A 23,121-nucleotide genomic window follows, 5' to 3' on the forward strand; every position below is an offset into this window, starting at 1 on the left:
TATGTGCCACATAGGCTTTATCTAGTCTGTCACTGATGGGCATTTGGGTTGGTTCCAAGTCTTTGTTATTGTGAACAGTGTTGCAAAAAACATATGTGTGCATGTGTCTTTACAGTAGAATGATTTACAATCCTTTGGGTATATATCCAGTAATAGGATTGCTGGGTCAAATGATATTTCTAATTTTAGATTTTTGAGGAATCACCACACTGTATTCCACAATGATTGAACTAATTTACACTCCCACCAACAGTGTAAAAGCATTCCTTTCACTCCACTTCCTCTCAAGCATCTGTTGGTTCCTGACTTTTTATTGATCACCATTCTAAATGGTGTGAGATGGCATATCAATGTGGTTTTTATTTGCATTTCTCTAATGACATGGTATGATGAGCATTTTTTCACATATCTTTGGCTGCATAATTGTCTTCTTTTGAGAACTGTCTTTTTATATCATTTTTCCACTTTATGATGGGGTTGTTTTTCTCTTGTAAATTTGGTTAAGTTCTTTGTAGATTCTGGATATGAGACCTCTGTCAGATGGGGAGCTTGCAAAATTTTTCTTCCATTCTGTAGGTTGCTTGTTCACTCCGACGATAGTTTCTTTTGCTGTGCAGAAGCTCTTTAGTTTAATTAGATCCCATTTATCTATTTTGGCTTTTGTTGACATTGCTTTTGGTGTTTTAGTCATGAAATCTTTGTACTTGCTTATCTCTGGAGTGGTATTGCCTAGGTTTTCTTCTTGGTTTTTATGGTTTGGGGTCTTACATTTAAGTCTTTAATCCATCCATCATCCATCTTGAGTTAATTTTTGTATAAGGTGTAAGGAAGGGATCCAGTTTCAGCTTTCCGCATAGGGCTAGCCAGTTTTCCCAACACCAATTATTGAATAGGGAATCCTTTCAACATTGCTTGCTTTTGTCAGGTTTGTCAAACATCAGATGGTTGTACATGTATGGTATTATTTCTGAGATGTCTTTTCTGTTCCATTGAGCTGTATATCTGTTTTGGTATCAGTACCATGCTGTTTTTGTTACTGTAGCCTTGTAGTATAGTTTGAAGTCAGGTAGCATGATGACTCCAGCTTTATATTTTTTTTATTTTTTCTTAGGATTGTCTTTGCTATGCAGGCTGCTTTTTGGTTTCATATAAAATTTAAAATAGTTTTCCAAATTCTGTGAAGAAAGTCAATGGTAACTTGATAGTGATAGCATTGAATCTATAAATTACTTTGGGCAATATGGCCATTTTCACAATATTGATAATTCCTATCCATAAGCATGGAATGATTTTTCCCATTTATGTGTGCCCTTTCTTTTTTCTTTGAACAGTGGTTTATGGTTCTCCTTAAAGAGGTCCTCACATCCTTGTAATTTGTATTTCTAGGTATTTAATTCACTTTGTAGCAATTTTGAATGGGAGTTCACTCGTGATTTGGCTTTCTGTTGTTCTATTATTAGTGTATAGGAATGCTTGTGATTTTTGCACATTGATTTTGTATCCTGAGACCTTGCTGAAGTTACTTATCAGCTTAAGGAGATTTTGGGCTGAAGTGATGGGGTTTTCTAAACATACAATTATGTCATCCTCAAACAGAGACAGTTTGACTTCTTCTCTCCTTAATTGAATACACTTTATTTATTTCTCTTGCCTGATGCCCTGTTCACAACTTCCAGGACTATGTTAAATAGGTTAGAGAGGGCATCCTTGTCTTGTGTGGATTTTCAAAGGGAATGCTTCCAGTTTTTGTCCATTCAGTATGATATTGGCTGTGCTTTTGTCATAAATAGCTCTTATTATTTTGAGGTATGTTCCATCAATACCTAATTTATTGAGAGTTTTTAGCAAGAAGGACTGTTGAATTTTGTTAAAGGCCTTTTCTGCATCTATTGAGATAAACATGTGGTTTTTGTCTTTGGTTCTGTGTATGTGATGGATTACATTTACAGATTTGCATATGTTAAACAAGTCTTGCATCCCAGGGATGAAGCCAACTTCATTGTGGTGGATAAACTTTTTGATATGCTATTGGATTTGGTTTGCCAGTATTTTATTGAAGATTTTTGCATCAATGTTCATGAGGGATACTGGCCTGAAATTTACTGTTTTTGTTGTGGCTCTGTCAGGTTTTGGTATCAGAATGATGTTGGCTTGATCAAATGAATTAGAGAGGATTTCCTCTCTTTGTATTTTTTGGAACATTTTCAGAAGGAATGATACCAGCTTATTCTAGTAGCTTTGGGAGATTGCGGCTGTGAATCCATCTGGTCCTGGACTTTTTTTGATCGGCTGGCTGTTAATTCCTGCCTCAATTTCAGAGCTTGTTATTGGTCTATTCATGGATTTGACATTTTCCTGGTTCAATCTTGGGAGGGTGTATGTGTCCAGGAATTTATCCATTTCTTCTAGATTTTCTGTTTTATTTGTGTAGAGGTGTTTGAAGTGTTCTCTGATGGTAGTTTGTATTTCTGTGGGATCAGTTGTGCTATACCCTTTATCATTTTTCATTCTGTCTATTTGATTCTTCCCTCTTTTCTTCTTTTTTAGTCAAGTTAGCAGTCTATTTTGTTGATCTTTTTAAAAAAAACAACTCCAGGATTCATTCATTTTTTGAAGGGGTCTTCATGTCTCTGTTTCCTTCAGTTCTGCTTTGATCTTATTTGTCTTCTGCTAGCTTTTGAATTTGTTTCTTCTTGATGCTCTAGTTCATTCAATTGTGATGTTAGGGTGTCTATTTTAGATCCTTTCTTCTTTCTCTTGTGGGAATTTAGTGCTATAAATTTCCCTCTACACACTGCTTTAAATGTATCCCAGAGATTCTGGTACATTGTGTCTTTGTTCTTGTTGGTTTCAAAGAACTTCTTTGTTTCTGCCTTAATTTGGTTACTTACCTAGTAGTCATTCAGAAGCAGTTTGTTCAGTTTCCATGTAGTCGTGCAGTTTTTTATCTTTATTAACAGATATTAAGTACAAATTGGTTTTAGACATATACAGAAAAAAAGTTCACCAGTTTCCTAAATCAGTATTAAAAATAGATTGATATTACTTAAAGTATCATCTAAATATTTAAAAACAAAGTAATATTGCTTCCTAACCCTCTCCTTTCTCTTCTCTCCTTACCCTTTCTCCCATGATCATCCTCCTTATTCATCTTCACAAAAGGGGAAAAGAAGTGCTGCTGTTAAAGTTACCTTAAACCTCTCCTATATTCTGTTAAGTCCTATATATAAATGAGGCCTAAGAATTAAGATTGTTTTTTAACTTTTTGTGTCTAACTTCTTATTTTAAGGGATAAAATGTTGATCTTAAGAAGTATTTGTAATTAGTGCATAAATACTAGGTAATCAATACAGAAGAAAGAAATGTGCTTACAAATATACAGAAATGCAGATACATGAATGAGTGTGATTATATATATAGTACATATAGATTACATATACATGTATATATTTATATGTATTACAAATATAATATACATATAATAACATCTGGTAATCGTGTATATCTGAGCCATGGTTTTCAAAACACTGTGATTAATGTGCTGTCAATGTACTCATTAGTTTATTTGAAAACATACTGTCTTCTAAAAATAATAAAGCCATTCAATTTAAAAATAGTATTTTTCTCATTTTAATAACGTTTAAAGCATTTTTTTTTTCATTTTAAACTTTAATAAAGGAAGTGTTTAAAAATATTTTAAAAAATTTAGCTGGAGGGATCATATGTACTATGAATATTTGTGACAAATTTTACTCTTTTGAGACATGTGTTAGAAAGCTGTTGTCATTATTAGAATTTCCAAATATAATACTTTCACTGTTATTACTTTTAGTAACATATATTATGAAAATGGAGTAGATGTAAACTGCAGGACTTGGTAAAATGAAATATCCTTAAAGAAAATAATAGTGTTGAATTTTTTAAAGTACCCCATAAAATAAAAATATAAATGTGCTGTCAATAAAAAGATACTAACTTACTATAAAATGCCTACTTACATTCAATTTATGACTGCTTTACTCTATACCACTGAATAAATTTCCTCAGTTTATCTTTTATGGTTTTATCATTACCCAGTTTAACAAAAGCAGCATCATTATCTTTGCTATCATGTGATAGAATATAAATGAAATTCGGCCCAATTCTTCCTTATTGTTGAGAACAAGATTTTAACCCCTACCATACAAGCAAAACAGAATAGTCTTAAAAATCTGGGGTTATGAAATACACTTTCTGTATATTTCAAGTCTGTGACATTAATTGAGTTATTGAAATGTTCTGAGAAAACATTTACACATTTGTTATTGGAGCTAAGAAAATACAGGAATAGGGTAATGATCAAATGGAGTCATACATGCAAATTTCCTATTTAGGGTCATATAAATAGAAAAGATTTAAATTTTAATGTATTGTTATTAACATTCAAAACTATTAATTAACTATGTTTTCATTTGCATTGTATTTCTATTAATATTGGTTATGGTATCATGTATACTGTTTAGGAGGATTCAAATAAAAATGAAGTTAATGCTTGGAAATAATTCAGTTGTAACACATATCACCATACATGTCAGTCTACAACTTGCATTCTTATAATCTATCAAATAGACTGTTTTATAAATATCAAGATATTATTTATTATATAGCAGACATATATAATATGGTGTCTATTATATATTGAAGTTTAAAATAATTAAGAATATCCAAGAGTATCCTAAAATATTGGATACATTATTATGGATTTTGTTTGTAATATCAAATTTAAATTAATTTAAAGTCCCATTAAACTATAATTATGAGGCACAAAAAATTAAGGTACACATTTAATTAACTTTGGTGAATATGGATGTAACTGCATGACATGACACTAAATATAGAAACCATAAAGGAAAATACGGAGGGATAGACAAATTAAAATAAGTTAAAATTACAACTCAAGGAGAATAAAATAAAAAATACAAAAATGTAATTAATAAAATTACATTTTTTCATGCTTCTTCCTCAGTAGCCAGAGGAAGAAGAAATGATGAGTTGAAGGACAAGAGCCCTTGGGTTCCAATGCTAATCTCCTCTTTCTGGCTAGAAAATGATCATGGAAGGCTGGGCATGGTGGCTCATGCCTGTAATTGCAGCACGTTGGGAAGCTGAGATGGGCAGATCACCTGAGGTCGGGATTTCAAGTATGAAAAATATTTGTATTACAAGTGATAGGAACTTACTAATAATGTAGAAACAATTCAGTGTAAAAAATGAATAACTTAGAGGAGGAGGGAGCCAATGTATGTTCAGAAAAATCACAAAAACTATCCAATAAATAAGCAAAAATAGATGTATTCTTACTAATATTAAAAGAAATACAAACTAAAGTCAGGTTACAATGTGGAAATTTTGAATGGTAAGATGATAAAGCATAATAAGAATGTCAGGTTTGAAGCCTAACCCTCTCCTCCCCTTTCTTTTCCTCTCTCCCTCCCTCTTTCCTTTCCTCCCTCTCTTTTTCCCTCCCTCCCCTTAGCTTTGTCTCTGCCAGGTGTCTTCCACAGTGAGACTTCAGAGGCTTCTTCTGGGCAGAAGACAGGAGGGCCACGTTAAAAGTTTTTTTTCACAGTTTTTAGAAGACAGAAGGGGTAAGAATAGTGGTGGGAATCTCGCACCATGCTTCTCTCCCTTCCTTCCCATCCTGCTTCCTCTTCCCACACTTCTCTGCTGCCTTGGCAATGAAGTATGTTTATTGGTGGAAGAAAAAAAAAGCTGCTGCTGCTGGTCTCTGCTCCGTAATTTTTTTTTTTTTTTTTTTTTTTTTTTTTTTTTTTTTTTTTTTTTTTTTGAGACAGAGTTTCACTCCTGTCACCCAGGCTGGAGTGCAATGGCACGATCTCAGGTAACGGCAACCTCCACCTCCCATATTCAAGCAATTCTGCCTCAGCCTTCGAGTAGCTGAGATTACAGACATGCACCACCACACTCGGCTAATTTTGTACTTTTAGTAGAGAAAGAGTTCCTCCATGTTGGTCAGGCTAGTCTTGAAATCCCAACTTCAGGTGATCTGCCCATCTCAGCTTCCCAAAGTGCTGCAATTACAGGCATGAGCCACCATGCCCGGCCTTCCATGATCATTTTCTAGCCAGAAAGGGGAGATTAGCATTGGAACCCAAGGACCCTTCTCCTTTGACTCATCATTTCTTCTTCCTTTGGCTACTGCCTCCTGAGGCCAGGAGAGGGAGGGTGACATATATGACTGACACCCTTCTGTTTTAAACAAACAAACCAACAAACCACAGATCATCAGACACAAGGCCCAAAATATGATCCTTTTTGTTTGTTTGTTTTGTTGTGTTTTTATTCTGCAACTTAGCCTAAGTTCTTCCTTGTAGATGTAGACATGCCACCCAATACCCCTTTCATCTTTCTCCTCTGAGGATGCAAGCTCTCACAGGCTGTGAAGAATGTGTCACAAAAACATTTGCCCCTTCATGTTCTGAACTATCTTAGATTTTGAAAGGGTCGCTGAAACTTACTGGTCTAAAGGTGTACCTGTCAGGTGTATATAGAGATGGTGTGACTAAGGAACAATTTCTACTTTGAGAGAAAACACTTACCGTGTTATCTTTATGACTTCGGACCTCTTTCTACACTTTGCAGACAGGATCTACCTGAATAAGTGATACTGGTTAGTGATGAACAATCCCATTATTTTCCTGTGTGGGGTTATGGTATCTCCAGTTATTCCAGTCATTTATATCCTGGGAATATGACATTGATATCCAAGCCAAGGAACAATCTAAAGAATGCCTTGGACTACCAGAATCTGAACAACACAAGGCATATCCTCTCCTACCATCTTAAAAGAGAGCATGGCCAAGCCATTATCTTAATTTCTGATATCTAGTCCCAGAACTGTGAAAGAATAAATTTATATTGTTATAAACCACCCACTTTGCAATAACAGTAACTCTAAGAAACCAATACACATAGTAATTTCTCTTGATTAATTTTTGCTGTGGAAACAATCTGCTAGATATGTGACAGTACATATTGGACTTGCTATTGCTATTGCTAAAATAGCAAAACTAGCCTTGTTATTGCTTAAATAACAAAAATGTAAAAATCATGTATATGTAGGTTATAGGTGATTTATGAACCAGTATATATATCAAGAATGAAATAAATCTCTACTAATAGTCATTAAAGTGCATAAATGCGTAACAGAAATAATCCAACATGCATAATTGATACATTGATTTTGTTTTTCATCTAATCATAGCTACACACAAACACGCATACACACAGACACACACATTAAATAAAAATTAAAATAATGCACATAAACACAAAATAAGATTGCTTTTATTCTGTTTCTATGTTAGTATTATGAATGATCTTGATATTTTTATACATTTTATAATTGAACAAAATTTTTATACAATAACCATATATTCATAATTTTAAATTACAATTAAAGCAGCAAATATATTTTAATTTAGAAAAAAGATAAATCATATCTAAGAAATGCCTAAGTTTATTAAATTTTTCTGCTTTAGAATTCCACAGAAGATTAATGATATAAAAAATTTGCGATGGTTGGTAAGACTAGGACAAAAGCATATATATATATATTTTAATAGGTTTTAAGCCTGATTTAATGAAGTTTTAATGTTATACTTCGTAACACACCAGTATATCCTCTATAGTATGAAAGATAGTAATTGGAATATATGGTCCAATTCACATTCAATTAGTGATATACTATTTCATACTAAAACTGGTGCTGCTGCTAAATCATTTCATTTGCAGAATTCTAATTGGATTTTATAATGACAATTCAGAGAAATTATCTGGTGAAATTTTATAGTTATTTCGATATCTCTTTATAATAATGTTATTAATTATTAAATCTATCAACTCTGATTTCTACAAAAAAGACTAGTTATTTTAGTTACTTAATTGTAAGAAATAAGCTAAAACCATTAGTGTAATTTCATAAATGAAACATATGTTGACCAAATACAACATAATATGATTGACACCTATGTTAAAAAGTAATTATTTTTCAAACATCAACTCTTTCTTACAGACATTAATAATATTGCAAAAGAGAAACCAAACTTTTCAAATAAAGTGTCTCAAATATGAAATTTAAAAATATGGTTTACAGATAATTGCATACAAAGTGTTCTAGTAACATTTTAAAACAGATAGTAAACACTTTTAAATATATTATTTTCAAATAAATAAAATAATTTAGAATAAATGATTCAAATATTTTTCTATTAAACACATGTAACATCAAAAATTTATGTAGCTGGCTAAATGTGAAAAAAATAGATCCAGAAACAATTATAGGAGCTTATCTGTATTGGAGCAGATTATCTGTATTTTGCAATCATGTAGAATAGAAGTTTAGTGAATTAATTAGTAAATTTTTGAAGCATGTGGGCATTCTTATATTAATATAAGAAGATATGCCATTTTTATTACTTACCTTTTGTACAATTAAAATAGGTATTAAATAGAATATACAGCTATAATCTTTGAAAACAGATGACATAATTTCAAGATGATATCATTTCCAAACTATAATAATAAGGACTACCAGGATAGTGAAAAAATGTTACTTTATCAAAGTTATTGATTAAAAAATAAATAAAAATTACATTGTTTTAAGCAATGATAATGATTTTGAAAATATGCCCAATGCCATTAGTAGTATTAAAAAAGATTACAATATATAGCATAATAATCTACTTACTAAGAAATAAAAAATTCTCATATAAAGAAAAATTGAAAACTATAATATTCAAAATAAAGCTTAAATAGAGAAATATACAATATTTCTCAATGGAAAAATCATGTAAATAATTCCAATTAAAGGTACACTTCATTTTCTTGTGCTTTGTAGCTATCGCATTTTTTTTTTTTTTTTTTTTTTTTTTTTTGCAAATTCATGATTTGTGGCAGCTCCACTTTGAGCAAATTTATCGGCACCATTTTTCCCACATCATGTGTTCACTTCACATTTTGTGTGATGCTTCAGTAACTCTTGCAATATTATAAGCTTTTTATTATCATATATGTTATGGTGACCTGTGATCAATGATCATGATGTTTCTATTGTAATTTTTGGGGTACACCTCAAACCATGCCAATAAGATGAGAGTTAACCAGTGTATGTTGTGTGTGTTCTGACTGCTCCACCTTCCAGGCATTTCCTCATCTCTCTCCTTCTTCAGGCTTCCCTATTCCCTGGAGCATAACAATATTAAAATTAGTCCAATTAATACCACTACAATAGCCTCTAAGTGTGTTTCTCACTTTAAACGAAAAGGTAGAAATGATTAAGTTTAACGAGGAAAGCATGTGGAAAGCTAAGATAAGCTAAAAGCTAGGTGTCTTGTGCCAAACAGCTAAGTTGTGAATGCAAAGAAAAGCTCTTGAAGGAAATTTAAAGAGCTACTCCAGTGAACACACAGATGATAAGAAAACAAACCAGCCTTATTGCTGATATGGAGAAGGTTTTAGCAGCTTAGTTGGAAGGTTAAATCAGTCACAACATTCCCTTAAACCAAAACCAAATACAAAGAAAGGCTCTTATTCTCTTCAAGTCTATGAAGGCTGAGAGAGGTGAGGAAGCTTCAGAAGAAAAGTTTGAAGCTAGAAGAAACAGGTTCGTAAGGTTTAAGAAAAGAAGTCATTTTTGTGATATGAGTGAGTTAAAGGTAAAGCATCAAGTGCTAATGTTGAACCCACAGCAAGTTATCCAGAAGATCTAGCTAAGATCATTGATGAAGGTAGATATGCTAAACAACCAGTTTTCGATTTCACTGAAGGCAAATAGGAACAAAACAGCCTTATATAAGAAGAAGATGCCACCTAGAACTTTCATAGCTAAAGAGGAGAAGTCAATGTCTGGATTCAAAGCTTCAAATGACAAACTAACCCTCTTTTAAAGGTTATGCAACTGGTGACTTTAAGTTGAAGTCAAAGCTTACTTAATATTTAAAAATTCTAGGGCCTTTAAGAAATACACTAAATTTACTCTACTTGTGCTCTATAAATATAACTGTAAAGCCTGGATGACAGCACATCTGTTTATAGTATGGTTAACAGAATATTTTAAGCCTACTGTAGGACTAATGCTCAGAAAAAAAGATTTATTTCAAAATACTACTGCGCATTAACAATGAACATAGTTATCCAAGGGTTCTAATGGAGATGTATAAGATTAATGTTGTTTTTATGCATGGTAACATCACATCCATTCTTCAGCCCATGGATAATAGAGGGATTTCTACTTTCAAGTCTCATCATTTAAGAAATATATTTTTAAGAGCTATAGATGCCACTGAGATTGATTCATCTTGTGGATCCACACAGTCACTGAAAACCTTCTGGAAAATATTCACTATTCTAGATCCCATTAAGAATATTTGTTGGCTGGGCATGGTGGCTCATGCCTGTAATCCCATCACTTTGGGAGGCCGAGGCGGGTGGATCACAAGGTCAAGAGATTGAGACCATCCTGGTCAACATGGTGAAACCCCGTCTCTACTAAAAATTAGCTGTTGATGGTGGTGCATGCCTGTAATCCCAGCTACTCAGGAGGCTGAGGCAGGAGAATTGCCTGAACCCAGGAGGTGGAGTTTGCAGTAAGCCAAGATCACGCCATTGCACTCCAGCCTGGGTAACAAGAGTGAAACTCCATCTCAAAAAAAAAAAAAAAAAAAAAAAAAAGAGAGAGTATTTATCATTTATTGGAGGAGATAGAAATGTGAAAATTAATAAAAATTTGGAACAAGTTGATTCCAACTCTCATGAATGTGTTTGAGCAATTCAGCACTTCAGCCCAGAAAGTAATTGCTTGATAAGACAGAAATATCAAGATAGCTAGAATTACAAGTAGAGCTTGAAGATGTGACTGAATTACTGAAATCTTATAATATAAATGAAGAGTTGCTTCTTAAGAATAAGCAAAGAAAATGATTTCTTTCAATGAAATCAACTCCTGCTAAAAATGCTATGAACATTGTTGAACTGACAACAAAGGATTTTGAATATTATATACACTTAGTTGATAAAGCAGCAGCAGGGTTCCAAAGAACTGATTCCAATTTTGGAAGAACATCTGTGTATAAAATGCTATGAAACAGCTTTGCATACTACAGAAAAATCTTTTGTGAAGGAAAGAATCAATCTATGTGGCAAACTTCATTGCTTTCTTATTTTGAGAGGTTGCCACAACCACTCTAACCTTCAACATCCACCACTCTGATAAATCAGGAGCCATCAATTTGAAAGCAAGACTTTCAACCATCAAAAATAATATCATTTATCAAAGGTTCTGATGATCATTACCATTGTTTAAAAATGAAGTATTTTTAATTCAGTTATATAAACTTTTAGACATGATGCTACAGCACACCTAATAAACAACAAGATAGTTTTAATATGACTTTTATATGCACTGTGAAGCCAAAAACATTAATATGACTCACTTTACTGTGCTATTGGTCTTATTGTTATATTCTGGAATAAAACCCACAGTATCTCTGAGATATGCCTATTCTTACAAATATTTCTATGAATTCAAAACAAGTCTAAACAAAGTTATAATATTTTTAACTCTATGACAATTCTAAAATTTTCCTGGAAAAATCATCTCAAAGCACCAAGTAATATTTTTTTAAAATTAAGTTTCTTTATCTAAAATAAAAATATAGGTTGATAGAAAATTCAAATGCATACATGCCACTTTAAAATATGGTAAAGATAGCCTTTCATATCAATAAAGAATAAATAATTACTACATCAAAAACATCATTAAATAGAGCTACAGCAAAGAACACATTACAAAAATATACAACATATGTTGGAGAAAAGCATAATATTGTTTTAATTCTTTAAAATTAATCAATGATAGATAAAAATGTATCCTTATCAACAAAAATAATGCAAAAGGAAATTAATGAAATTTTAACTTTTCAAGTTGCATCCATTTGTAAAATATTAATAAAATGACAGTATCAAACATCATCAAGGACCATGGTGAAACAGGAATTGCATGTACTGTTTGTGGGAGTGTATATCAGAAGAAAATTCTGGAAGACCATTTTACAATATATATTGGAAATTGTAAGCTATGTATTTTCACTTACAAAAATTTATTTCTTAAAGTGAAAATTGACTGTATACTTATTTAACTTGATGCTTATTGGTCATTAAAAGATGAATATGTCCAAAATAGCATGTCCTTAACAACAATGTCCAAACCAAGAGCCAAATTAAAAATTCAGTCCCATTCACTATAGCCACACACACAATACCTAGGAATACAGCTAACCAAGAGATGTGAAGGACCTCTTCAAGGAAAACTACAAACCACTTCTCCAATAAATCAAAGATGACACAAACAAATCAGAAAACTTACCATTCTCATGGATAGAAGAAATAAATATTGTTAAAATGGCCATACTGCCCAAATAAATTTAAAGTTTCAGTGTTATTTCTATCAAACTGCAAATAGTATTCTTGACAGAATTAGAAAAAAAAAAGCTATGTTAAAATCAGATGAACTTAAAAATTAATAAAACTATAGAACAATAAAAAAATTCATATGGAACCAAAAAAAAAAAATCCAAATAGCCAAGATAATCTTAAGCAAAAAGAAAAAAAAAAAAAAAAAACAAACTTTAGTCATTGTGTTACTGGACTTCAAACTATACTACAAGACTATAGTAACCAAAACAGCATGGTACTTGTACAAAAAGAGACACAGACAAAGAAAACAGAACACAGAGCCCAGAAATAATGCCACACATCTACAACCATCTCATACTTATTATTCACATGTAAAATTCACTTATTTGAGGCAAACATTGGCTTACACTCACAAAATGACATTAAAATAATAAAATTGTTTTATTTTAATTATTAGGTATTATTAAAATATAAGATAATAAAATTAAGTTCAGTATGCCATTAGATTCACTTCTGGCATGGTAAGTGATGGCAGAGTTTAGATATATGTAAGTTTTGCTACCAATCCAATATGCATGCTTGAAGTCATTTCTTTATCTGATATTTATAAAAATAGACTTTGGATTGTGAATTAAAGAATTTTAAACCTAATAAATTGCCATAGAATTATCATTTATCTTGAAAAAATTTGGTAATGAGACTGTTGAAATAAGAACAAAATCTTAGAAAATATAGCATAGAAATAGTAATCATGATTATTTCTTCTCTCCATCCTAGTACTCTTATTTTCTTTCTTTTATTTATTTATTTATTTATTTATTTATTAATCATCTGTTTAGGCATAACATACTTTTTAGACTAACTCTTGAAAAAAGTGAAAGGTTAGAATGTGTGTGTTTGTGTTTGTGTGTATCCATGGTTGTAATTTAAGACTATTTTGAGTAGAGAAATTACTGATCTGGAAAATCTAAGTGACCCAGATTGCTGCAGGGAATCCTGTCTGCTGCCATTAACCCTTCCCTCCATAATGACAAACTATGAGTAAAGAAAGCTTCTCACAGCAGGTTGTGACCACTATCTATGATTGTGCAAAGGATTATAACTAGAGTGATACAATAGATAGAATGAGGCAGAAAATCTGTATCAGAAAACCTAAAAACTAAATATCAAATATTTATGTTTATTTAAAGGATAATTGAAATTAAGATTTAGCCTCACCTTTTAAATTTTATTTACTACTGCACATGCAGAATAATTACCATACCTATACAATCTCTAATAAGGTTCATCTGAAACCAATTTTAAATATTGTGAAAATAAATATGTAACAGTGAATAGGATAGTTTAACTGGAACTAATATAATGTGAAACAGTATTATTAAGAAAATACTTAAGCATTGTCTATACAAATTTACATGCTAAAACATAGCACTATAAAATCTTTTGATGCTTAACTGATACATAAGAGAACTCCTTTTATGCCCGTGACACTTTTAAATATCAAGGTAGATTGAATTCCTTACTGATTCTCTGATTTTGTAAGTGCTATTTATAAACTTTATATTTTCATTAATTTAGTTGATCCCCTTCAATATACAGAATTTTCTTAGTAATTAATTCAATATTAAGAATGAATATAATTTGACTGTTCTTATAAAGAAGAATAAAACTTATTGCCATAATTATAGGTGTTCTTCTGAGTATCTGAGACTTTGAGAAAGGAAGTCAACTTTTTTGTGAAGGCCACTGAACCAATTTATAGCCAACCAGCCATCCAAAAAATTTCATAGTTCTGGTTTTACTTATGGAATGAAAGAAGATAGAGCTTCCCTTATTTTTTTTTTTACACATTCTTAAAACATGACAAGAAATTTTTATTTACAATGTAACTAAAACTGTACACTTTTGAGATTATATGTCATACATGCTAATTTTCCTGTTTTATCTATTCAATGGTTAAATATTTTTTATGTAAACATTATAATAATGCATGAAACAGGAATCATTAAAACAATAATAAAAATGATTTCTAGTGTAACCATTTTATCCAGGTAATAGTTCACATTTCTGGTAACTTTTATATCAACTTGTCAAGATAAACATAAGAATTCTATTCATATAATCACATTTGAGGTATGGATCCTCAAAGATAAGTTTTTAGAAAACTCTCATTTTACAGATACAAAAAAATAGAGGTTGCAAGCACTTTAATAACTTAAAGATGATTTCACAATTAATGCAAAGTCAAGACTATAAGCCAAAGAATGACTTTTAATTATTTGATTTTATCCACTATTATTTTAGTGTCTACATTTGAAACAACAATAATTGAATTTAATTGGTTTAAAATGAAACAAAAGACAATATAGCAGCTATGAATATTCTATTCACATTTCAATATTATATAATGTTTTAACCATTGTGTTCCCAAATGAAATTATTTGATTCATTACATACTTAGTTCAAATTGACTTCCTCCAGTTCCTCTAACATGTAAGAATTTAGAGTCAGTAAACACAAATTGCCATAAATTGGCACATGTGTTTTGCATATAGATTTTTATTGTAGCTATATATATATATATATATATATATGTATATATATATGTATGTATATATATATGTGTATATATGTATGTATATATGTATGTATATGTATTTAACATATATATAATATTATATATATATACAAACACACTACTGTATATATTGTGAGTGTATATAACTATTTCCAAATATTTCCAGAAACTAAGTACCTCTTAAGCAATAACTTTCCAGTACCCTTTCTTTAGATCCTGTAATTCTTTAATCTACTTTTTGTTTTTATGGATTTTCCTCTTCTCGATATTATGTGCCCTATTTGTCCTTTCGATCTGGCTGATACTACACATATTGTTATGGAAGTCTATCCATATTACACTATGCACAAGAACTTTAATATTTTTGCCGATAATCATCCAGTGTGTGTGTATATTACACTTTATTTGGTTATTACTCTATTGATGGACATGTGTGCTTTTTCACCTTTTGTATATTTTGAACAATTTCACAATAAACATTTATGGATAAGAGTCTGCTTAAACCGCCCCCCTCCCATTTTTCTTTATTTTAGGGAATATATACCTAGAATTAATATTTCTAGTTCACTTGGTAATTCCATGCTTAATTTTTTTTAAGAATTGCCAAGCTGTTTTCTACACTGGCTACACCATTTTACATTCCTACCAGCAATAATCCCTTGAAATTTTTGCCAACAATTGTTAATTTATATTATTATTATTATTATTGCCAACATGCCAACATCCTAGTGCATGTGATATATTATCTCATTGTGATTTTGATTTGCATTACTCTGATGGCTAATTATGTTGAACATCATTTTATATGCAAACTATTTTAACATATTTTTGAAGAAATATCTATTCAACTCATTTGCCTTTTTTTGAACTTGGGTTATATTTTTTATTAAGTTATATAAGTTATTGATATTCTGACTATTAAATCTTCATCAGATATAAACTATGCAAATATTTTGTCAGAATATTGGTTACATGTTTCAAATGTAGTTTTAATGTGTTTTAAATAAAGTAATTCATATAGAATTTTCTTTTTAAAAATAGCATATTGTAAAGAACTGCCAAAGTAACAGTAAAGTATATTAAATTTGAAAGCTACTATGAGTGTTAGAGAATTACTGATGAGGGTACAAGTTGTGTTTGATCCTTGTTCTTCAGTTTCCTTTTGCTAGAGAAAGGTAGATTGCTATTCAGCCATTCTAATAAATAGCATGAGTCATGATTATCAATTTTTATTCATGAAAACATTGCTTAAAGAAAGTGATCCTCACTAAGTATATGTTCTTCATTTGCAAGAAAATTCTGGCAAAAGCATTAAGCTGAGAATAAAAACTACCTTAGTTAATGTGATGACTGATACGTTAAAAATTATTAAAATAAACATTATGATCAACAACATTATGGTAAACAAGCAATATATTGTTGTGAACAAACATTCTCACAAAAGGAATTTGGAAGAAATAGATTGTATTCCAGTGAACAGTTTGCAAAACAGGGATATTTAGTCTTTGGTATAAAATGAAAATCTGTTCCAGAGAAAAAATAGAGGGTTCATGTTTTGTAGAAAAATTTCCATCCCAGGTTCCCAGTAAGGTTTTTAATCCAAATGAAGGATTTAGAGTGACACTGCTAAGTCCTAATTGGTTGCTAGAGCTGAGTTCTGACTGGCTGGGGCAAATGAGCACTGATTGATTGGTTCCCAAGCCCCAAACCAGAAATCCCTATCTTTGTTGTTGTTGTTGTTGTTGTTGTTTTTAAAGCACAACAGGAACTGGTTTGGATTCATTGTAGAAAGGAAGGTTTTATGGTACATTTAAAGCATGTCTGAGAACAGGTGACTACTCTCTCCCTGAAACATGACCACCTGGTTCTATTTTAACTTTAAGCACCTTAGTTAGCAACGTAAGTACTCCATTTTGTTTGTTGGCTGGAGTGTGCTTTAAAATTGTAAACATTAAAAAATATCACATTGAATCAGTGCTGTAGCCATGAATCACTTGCTGTCAACATTTAGCAGAAGGTGTTAGCCAGAACCGAGAAATTAAGAAACAAAAGGCATAAATCAAAAAGATGAAACAAAATATTCACTGTCTGTATTTATATATTAACAAGTATCCTATTCAGAGCATTCTAAAAATTTAAATATTTTTACTACCTTAAATGCTCTTTTGTAATTATATGAAATACACACACACACACACACACACACATATATATATACATATATATATATATATATATATATATATATACTGTGCAAAAGTACACTCTGTTCCAAGAATAGATTTGCTAATCTAGAATAATAAAAATATGTGTTTTAGTATAAACATATTGTCACAACAGCTCAGTTTCACGGGAACATTGGGAGAGCGATTTTTAAACAAAATATCTGTGAATTGATTCAACCATACAGTAAGAATATTAATATCTTCTCTGTTCTTCAGGTGACTAAGTCATTTGGGGAGGTTAACTAATTTGTTTAGGAATATAGAAATAGTATAGAGTCAAAAATAATTAAAATCAGAAACAAATCTAATTCTATCCATAACACCAGTACTTTTAGAATTTTATTATTTTGTAACAATTTAGGAGGACATAACACAAGTTTTGAAAGATAATAATAGGTTATTGAAGATGTTCTACAACAGAAAAAAGGCATAAAATAGATTTATTTATACATATACTATGATACCTTTTGTTTACATGTTTTAAGCTACAAAGTTACTGAGCTTGTTATTTTAAGTGTCATATTACAAGGTGTTTTGATATTTCAGAAAGTGAAATTGAATAACATATTAAGGGACAGGGTGAATGTATTATGAGTATGTAAGTGTATTTATAACTGATTAGTTTTGCTTATACCAATGATGAGGATGAATATTAGTGAATCACTTTCCTATTTAAGTTTTGATATGTATATATTCATTCTTCTTTGACACATGCAAGTGTTTTTATATGCACAAGTGGCTGATGCATATATACTATGATTAAAAATCTTTTATATGCATAACTACCAAATAGTTTGCTTATAGATTTTTTTTCCTGTGAAAGTATGTTCTGAAAATCAAGTACACAGAATTGCAAGACAAACTCTACCTTAAAGCACTTACATATCCCTGACAGCCATGTACAAGGAAACAAAAGGATCAAAACCAAAAAGAACACCACAATAAATGCATCCATAAGTTACATAAAAACTGTTTATTAACTTGTGAATATTTAGCTTGAAGCAGAACATGAAGTAAAAATAAGGTCGGTAACAGTTTGAGAAAGGTACATTCAAGATGTGAGATTTCAAATAAAAATAAAAAAGGAAGGATTCTAACCAGTCATATTTTGTTTCTTGCCACACTGGCTACTACTTAATAATGTTATTTGGATCTCAGAATTTGGAGGTTGCATCTTTTAAGCCTCTAACTGGCCACCCTGGGAACCTCCTAATTCTGATGATGTGCTATTTCATCAAATACAAAAGTGGAGTTGTCACCCAGTAAAAATGAAGCACTGACTGAAGAAAATAACAGATAATCAAAGGAGACTAGAAGAGAATACAGTGTCCTTTTCTAATAGCATTCGAATTGAACTGTGTTCTTCCACTATATCTTGTTTCAATTTTAAAAAAAAAAAAAACATATTGAGACTTCAATTTCAGTGTGAGAACAGTTTCTCTCACTCATTTCTGAAGAGAAAAAAAAAAAAAACAAAACAAACAAAACAAAACAAAACAAAACAAAACAAAACAAACAAACAAAAAAAAAAAACACGAAGTAGAATTAGCAATCTTTTTATAGTAGTAATCAGCTGTAATCTCCTGGAAGACTCCTGCATAGTCTTCCAGGAGATTATAGCTCATCACCATTACAAAATAATAAAATAATTTTTTTTTAGTAAAACAATTTATAGTTGCCTCTACTATAGCTGAACCTGAGCCATTTACAGACAATCCTTATCTCCTGCCTTTAAAACTTATTATAGATTCTTCCCCTTCTTGATGGTAAAGCTCCTTACTGTTCTGATGTGGTCTGGTTATGTGTGCTGTAGTTCCCTGTTGACATTACTGAGTGTGGAGTTTTTTGACCAGTAAATCCTCTGGCTTCTATATTCATCACTGTTTCTAATGTATTAGAGCACTCCAAAATCTCTGTGGTAATCAGGCTAAGCCATTCTAACAAATAACTCTCTGTGACTTCTTGGTCAAAGAAGATATATCACTAAAATCCACAAAACGAGTTTAAATGAAGCCATATTGTGTCCATTGAAGAAAATGCTCCCTCAAACAAGCCAGAGTCCAAGTTAGAAGAAATAGTAAACACTAATGCAAGTGACTAAAAGAAGGGCCACTGTTAACGCTACCCTGAGATTCACATGTTTTGGACATAGAGATAATGTCATGTGACTCAGTTATTCATTCAAGAGATACTCTGAATCCTGGAGGGCATGCACTAGCTTCACCAAGAGATGGCGGTACTTTAGCTTAGGCTTTAAATGTCTATTCCAAATCACTAATAAGCCAGTTGCATCTAGCTGTTGGGGTACATGGTAAAATCAATGTGTCCTATGACCTGAATATCTTCGTGTCTCTTATTTACTGTAAGATCAACCCATTGGTTCAAGCCAATGCTCTATGAAATGATGCCATAAAATAAGGCATCCTGTAAGCCCACAGATCATTACACTGGTAGAGACATTATGACCAATAAAGGTAAACTTATTCAGATTGTATACCTGTATACATTCAAAGTATATACCTGGTATAATAAGAAAGTAACCTGGGCAGCATACTCAGCTCCTAGTTCAGAAGAGGTTCTTAGCCTGGCTACCCGAAAGAATGGGGAAAGGGGCCCGGGAGGTGTGGTAAATTTGCTGTTTGAGTAAATACCATGCACCCAAAGGGTTTTGCAGAAAAGCAATTTATTAGAGAGAGAGAAATAAAGAGAGCTCCCACACTGTCATGGGAGGGGACCCAGAGAAGGAATCCCTACAGGTAAGGAGCAGCTGGAGTTTTAGCCCTTGAGTTATTCCCTCCCCATTCATGTTCTCATCCATTAAGAGGAGTTCTTTCAACTTCCTCTGGAGTGATTGATCTTTGACTCAGATTGTCTGCTTGGTCCACAACTCTGTGTTACAGAGCCCCTTCCTCCCAGAGCTTTCTGCAGGCTTTTTGGGATAAAGGAGCTTCGCCTGGCTTTCTCTACCTAGCCCTGGCACAGGAAACCCAGACAAAGAACTTTAATTTGAAACCCGTCTGGTTCCTGGATGGAGGTGTGGAGCCAGGAAACTCCTGCCTTTGAAACCATGCCCCTTGTGGACCCTGGAAGAGAAGTCTCTCACTACTGCACAATCAAAAGTCAAGGGGGTTCAGATATCATTTATCCACTGCCAAGTTATAGGCTAGTCTTCCCATGGAAATGTGCCAGTCCTAGTCTATACTGCTAACAGGTTGGTACTCAGTGATGGAAGTAGAGAGAATGCCTTACAGAAGAGAATCCCATGTTGTTGAGCTCAAACATTGCCCACTTTTGTTTGTGAGCTAATTGTACAAGATCTGTAACTGAGGAGAATATTGTTTGGAATCCAATATAAGGTTTGCCCTTTAGAGTACTAGACAGACAGATAAGACAAAAATATCTAAATGCTCTGAACCCATTCCCAGAAATCCAGCCACTTATATTTTTGTCAGACTTCCTTATCAATTTTCTATGAATTGCTGTATGCAGGCTTGTGACCACTTACCAAGTAATCTATTATTTTTCAAGTCATTATAGATTATTACTTCAGTACATGTTTCTTTATATACAAAGTAGATTATGAATTATACTTATCACAGGTCTGACTACTGGAGAAACTTCCTTTTATCTCTGTTCTCTAGGATCTTTTCTGAGGAAGACTGTTACTTGACAACAGATCACTTTCATATTGAGTCAAAATATTCTGCATACCAATTTGTGAACCACGACTAAGTTATCTCCTCCAATCTCAGTTTGTGGAAGTAATTTTCCATAAAGACATAAATGAGATTTGAGGGGGATTAGTATTGCTAAGAAGATGTAAAGCATACTTGAGTATCTGGGCCACTTGAGGAAAACTTAAGTAACTTCAATACTACTAAATGTGAGAGTAACTATCATCTAATTTACCAACAGTTATTTGGTTCCTATCATTTGCAGATAGATAAGAAATGTATCTATGAAAACCCAACTGAAGGTTCTATTTTCTAAAACTGTTTCAGTACCAATTATCTGATTCTAAGTTCTCCAAAAATAAGAATGATAACATAATTAATATTCTAATACTTTATTTGGAAATATAATTTTAAGAAAATGAGATTGAAGAAAAAGTTGGACTGAGGCAATAAAACAACTGATATAATGCATTACATCCTAAGCAAGAAGACACAATGACTTATTCAACAGCACTTGGCACACAGCATGTGGTATATGATGTGTCTCAAAAAAGGTACAAGAAAGAATGGAAACTCAGAGTACTCTACTGAAATAATAAAATAGTTTATGTCTGTTACCTTGTCCCATTTTTTATTGATCAAGTTTTGTCTTGCAACTTCAGATTTAATCATTTAATTTCTTGATGGACATTCCAAATTCTAGAACCTATAATCCACAATGTAGTGTTTCATGCAGATTTAAAGAGAGAAAAAAGAAGAGAGAATACTGAGCAGGTAGAAAGGTGACTAAAAGAAAAACAAGGAGAGCCAGAGCCAAGATGGCTGACTAGAAGCAGCAGCATTCAGTGGCTCCCATAGTAAAAAATCGTAATAAGCATGTGAATCCTTCACCAGCCACCAATGTATCCAGGTACTCTCATCAAAATTGGCTAGAAGTCTGGCATGACCCAAGGAGAGAAGGAAGAACAATGTTTTGTGGTGGCCCACCTGAGAATCACTAGGGGCAGGAGAACCCCCTTCCCCCAGTCAAGGGAGTCAGTGAGTGAGCATGCTCCTTAGCCAGAGAAACTGTGCTTTTTCCACATAACACTGCAGAAAGATTCCAATGGTGAACTCATGCCAGTAGGGCCTAGCATCTCAACCCTGGAATGTGCAGAATCTTGCAGTCTCTCCACTGGAATCTGCTTTAACCTACCAAAATCCCTGGAGGAGGGACAACCAGCACTGGCTATGGCTACCTGCTGTCTAAGCCATTTGAGCTCCTTGGGGGAGGAGCAGGAGCCAGCACAGGGACTTGCAACTGCCTAACATGTTGAGCTCCCTGGATGGAGGAAAGGTGGCACCCATTCTATAGCTCCAGGCTGTGCTTTTCCCCTGCTGAAGACAGGGAGGATGGATAGCTTGGTCCCAAGACTTGTCCCAACACTTCAACGCACAAGCTGTGGCAGTCTGTGGCCAGAATTTCTTCTTTGGGTGTAACCCTAACCCATCTTTCCTCAGTGGATGGGCTTCCCTGCAGGAACTCCAATAACTCCAGCCATAAATCAGATCTCCCTGGACCCGAGCCCCTAGAGCAGGCGTCCCCAAACTACGGCCCAAGGGCCGCATGCGGCCCCCTGAGGCCATTTATCCGGCCCCCCGCTGCACTTCAGGAAGGGGCACCTCTTTCATTGGTGGTCAGTGAGAGGAGCACAGTGTGTGGTGGCCCTCCAATGGTCTGAGGGACAGCGAACTAGCCCCCTGTGTAAAAAGTTGGGGATGCCTGCCCTAGAGAGAGGGGTGGCTGTAGTCTCTGCAGACCAGCACACTTAGCCTCTCTTTCTGGTAGTTCTGAGGAATCTGGGCAGCAAAGATGAGTGAGTTTCCTTCTAGCTGAAACACACCCCCTCCACCAAGGGAGAAAGTACTTCTTAAATGGGTCCTGCTCCACACTGATAAAAGTAATTACAAGGACCTTAAACACACTAACAAGAAAAAACAAACAAACAAACAAACAACAACAAAAAAAAAACCACTTCAAAAATGAGTAACAGATATGAACAGATGCTTCTCAGAAGACGACATTTACTCAGCCAAAATACATATGAAAAAAAGTTCAACATCACTCATCGTCAGAGAAATGCAAATCAAAACCACAATAAGATATCTCATACCAGTTAGAATCGCAATT

Source organism: Saimiri boliviensis, chromosome 3, assembly GCF_048565385.1.
Source record: "Saimiri boliviensis isolate mSaiBol1 chromosome 3, mSaiBol1.pri, whole genome shotgun sequence".
Classification (NCBI taxonomy): Eukaryota; Metazoa; Chordata; class Mammalia; order Primates; family Cebidae; genus Saimiri; species Saimiri boliviensis.